Source organism: Silene latifolia, chromosome Y, assembly GCF_048544455.1.
Source record: "Silene latifolia isolate original U9 population chromosome Y, ASM4854445v1, whole genome shotgun sequence".
Lineage (NCBI taxonomy): Eukaryota > Viridiplantae > Streptophyta > Magnoliopsida > Caryophyllales > Caryophyllaceae > Silene > Silene latifolia.
In genome coordinates, this window is record NC_133538.1 from 33,409,924 (window position 1) to 33,414,009 (window position 4,086).

The 4,086-nt window shown below is 37.2% G+C and overlaps 1 long non-coding RNA gene across 1 annotated transcript; it reads left to right on the forward strand.

Moving 5' to 3' along the window:
- The first annotated feature begins 1,939 nt into the window (after window positions 1–1,939).
- LOC141626504 (uncharacterized) lies at window positions 1,940–2,373 on the forward strand. Its single transcript, XR_012536084.1, has 3 exons — window positions 1,940–2,037; window positions 2,117–2,243; window positions 2,334–2,373. It is a non-coding gene; the product is annotated as an uncharacterized LOC141626504 (long non-coding RNA).
- Window positions 2,374–4,086: the final 1,713 nt, after the last annotated feature.

The window sequence follows — 4,086 nt, forward strand, 5'->3', positions numbered from 1 at the left end:
GGAGTCAAACATTGCGGAGATAATATGTAAGTTAGAGAAGATATTTCCCCCGTCTTTTTTCAATTCCATGGAGCATTTGCCTCTTCACCTACCTTATGAAGCGAAAGTTGGAGGACCTGTTCAATATCGATGGATGTATCCATTTGAGAGATTTCTTAATCATATAAAAAAAAAGATTGGCAACAAAGCTCGGGTGGAGGGTTCAATATGCAACGCTTTTTTGTTAGAGGAAATTTCAAATTTCTGTTCTTTTTATTTCGAAGATCACATTGACACAAAAGCAAAAGACTTAGATGTTGGTGTAAATTCCGATGACCAGTTGAAATCTAAGTTAACTGAGTTATTCAATGATGACATGGGAACTACAACCGGAAAATGTATACAGAGGTACTTAACTGAGAAAGAGTATGAAGAAGCTCATTTTTATGTGCTAAGGAACTGTGGAGATTTTTTAGATACTTATGAAAAGTAAGTTAATACTTCATCATTACTCAATTGTTTTTTAATTATCAAATTAGATCGAATTTATAGGTAATTAATACATAACTAAAACATGCTTTCCCTACTTATAGGGAATTTGAGGCACATATCAAAATCAATTTTCCTGATGTCACATCCTCTGATGATGTTTGGGCATCACATGAGAAACTTTTTCCGAAATGGTTCCGAAATCAAGTAAGTGATGATACATTTTCTTTGAAATTAAACTATACATTTAGATTTCTTATTAGATATTGAAAAAAATATAACAACTTAATTAACATTTTTTTATTCATAGGTTCATAGATTTAAGTATCGTCTAATAATAGCTTTAGCATTGGGTCCTAGTAACATGGTGAAGTCTTGGAGATGGTATTCCATCAACGGCTATAAGTTTCGAGCTTATAAGGAGGGAGTTGATGTTTCGAAGTCTACGTTAAGCAATGGGGTTTCTGTGAATTCAACTGAAGGGTTGGACTACTATGGAACCCTAAATGAAGTAATTGAGCTTTCTTATTATGCCGAGCAAAGGGTTTATAGGGTTATATTGTTTAAATGTGATTGGCTTGATAATTCCCCACAAGGACTTAGTATGCATAAGGTTTATGGACTTGTAGATGTAAACGAGAAAAAGAAACTTCGTGGACATAACCCATTTGTGGCAGCTTTTCAAGTCGATCAAGTTTGTTATGCTCCTTATCCAACCATTAAGAAAGGTAATCAAGGTATTCAAAGTGGTCCGAGCTTTTAAAACCAAGGCAAGATCACAAGTTGATGCTCCTATTGAAGAAAGTGTCTTTCAAGAAGATGTGGTTGTAAATGATCACTCAATTTCACCGATTTTGTTGGAAGATATAGAGGATGAAGATGTATACGAAGTGACAGTGGAAAGAGGTTAAGGGGAATATGACAGAGACATCGGAGAAGAAGGGGATGAAGATGAAGTTGAAGAACTTATTAGATACGAAAATGAGGAATCAGAGGAAGAAGTAGGAGTGCTTTTTTCAGAAGATGAACCTGTTTTGATTTGTAGTGATAGTGATAGTGAGGAGGACTAGTTGTAATTGTACAATTATTAAACATTCAATAAAATTTGCCCTCCGTTTTTTATTACTTGTCGTTCTAGCCTATTTGGTTTTTTGTTTTATACATGTCGTTTTAGCTTAACATCAATAGTGTGTTTCAATTTCCAAGGTTTGGTCATAAGAAACCTCTCAATTCAGCAAATAAAATGCATTAAAGAAGAGGCAAGTGGTAATTTGTTCACAGTTTTCCATTGTTAGTGTTTGTTTCAAATGTTTATATATACCCTGCAGAAATGGATGTTTTGAACTAACGATTTTTTCTTTGAACTAACAATTTGAATTGTTTTGATGCAGTGATTATGCCGAACATTTTCCGCCGTTTGATTGGGAGCAATAGTAACGCAAATGCATCTCAACAGAATCGGCAGGACGACGAGGTTGAGGATGAGGAAGATCCTGAACCTCCATCACGAAGACAGGAGAACATGCAGGTGACTCTCTCAGCGGCCCGTGCTCGGCCAGATCATTTTTGGTAAGTTTATGTTAATTTTTTAATTTTTAAAAAACTTAACATTTACAGTTTTAATTTAAAATATTTGTGTATTTTTCAGGTGGGATGACGAACCAATCAAGAAATATGGTACTTGGTCGTTCACCCGTAACACAGGAGATGAGTACTTCACTAGGTGGGGTGAAGCGAGTAACGCACAGCGTCAGAAGATGTGGAGTTACTTTGCGGTAATTATGTTTTTCAATAATAATTTTCTTAAGTTTATAAGAATTTTCATAAGTTTTATATAACTAATTTCACATTTGTTTTTGAAACAGAGTCATGTAAGATCCATCGATCCTGAGTATGATCCTATTCCCGAGTGGCAAAGAGGGTAACGAGGCGGATTACCACTCTTATTAATGGACTAAAATATAACAAGAAACCGCCAAAGTGGGTGCCTGCTACTTGGTTGGAGAACCTTAGGAATAGGCCAAATGATCCTACTTTTGCCAAACATTCGAAAATCAACACGGCAAATAGGAAGTCGGGTGGGAAAGATGGGAAAGCATTGGGCACCCACACTCTTGGTCGGAAGAGTTGCTCCGATGCTTTCAAGGAATTGGTAAGTATTGTTTATATTGCTTTTAAAAAGTGGTTAATATATATGATTGACAAATATATACTTGATTTTACTTGTTTCCATACTAATTTCAGGGTCAAGAGGGCACCCCCCACAAGATGTTCATGAAGACGAAGAAAAATAAGAAGGGCGAGTGGGTTAACCCTCGAGCGGCTGATATTGAGGTAAATTCTTGTATTTAATTTAATATTTATTTTTATTACAAAGAACGATAATCTCTTTCTTATAAAGATAGGTATATATATATATATATATCATTTCTGACGATTTTCTAATTTTTCAGCGTGATTTCCAAGCGGAGATGAGTCAGCCATTGCCACCTGGACAGTCTCCCGACGAGATTCAGGCCTACTACAAGGCTTTAGGAGGCTTTGACGAGAAGAACCGGATGTTTGGGACCGGAGATACAGGGGCCCAAATATGGTATGATCTTCCTCCTAACAAAGCTGGCCGACGGTCTTTGTCTTATGCTCCTAGCATGATTTCACAGCTTTCCACCCAAATGAATGATGAGCGAGCCGCTCGAGTTGCTCTTGAAAGACAGGTTCGTGAACAGGCTAAAGAAATGGCGGCAATGAGAAAGGCTTGGGCTGATATGCAAGCATCTCAACCCCCAAACACGTGTTCACAATTTCCTACTCCACATAGACGGGATGACTTTGGGGGTGGTGATGATGGGTTTGAAGGTACTGGTAGTTTTATGGAGCCTATAATAACTTAGAGCCTTTAAGTTAGAGCCTTTAGGTTAGAGCCTTTAGGTTAGAACTTTAGTTTAGTTAGTATTGTCGTCTAGTAGGGAGTATGAAAGACATGGTAAGACAATTCTCTTTCGTGTTTAATTTGTAAGACAATGTACAAATTTGACTATGTTTTTATGTAAAACAATTTCCGTTCCCTTCTATTTTGTTGTCTATTGATTCCCGCATTAGCGGTCGACGTGAAAATGGATTCCCGCTTGGCGGTCGACGATTGGATGTGTTTTGCAGGTTTTGGTTATATTGGAAACGATGCAAATAGGCATCGTGGGCAAAGAACAGATTTGAAACGATGCAAAAACGATCGTGGCGGGCAAAGAGTCTTTGTTTCCATTCCCGTTTTTAATAAATTTGACGGAAATTCCGTCATTAATTTAGAAAACCGACGGAATTTCCGTCAATCCTTTTTTCCCCATCATTTTCCCACTAATTAATTAAAAAAGTGCCACGTGTCTAGCACCTGACGGAATTTTCGTCAGTAAAAAGAAAATACTGACGGAAATTCCGTCACTGCCCTCTTTTTAATGTCATTTTATCAACTAGACTGATCTGCCACGTGTCTAGCAATGGACGGAATTTCCGTGAGTAAAAAGAAAATACTGACGGAAATTTCGTCACTACCCTCTTTTAATGTGATTTCAGAAAATTACGTGGAATGCCACGTGTCAGATAACACTGACGGAAATGCCGTCA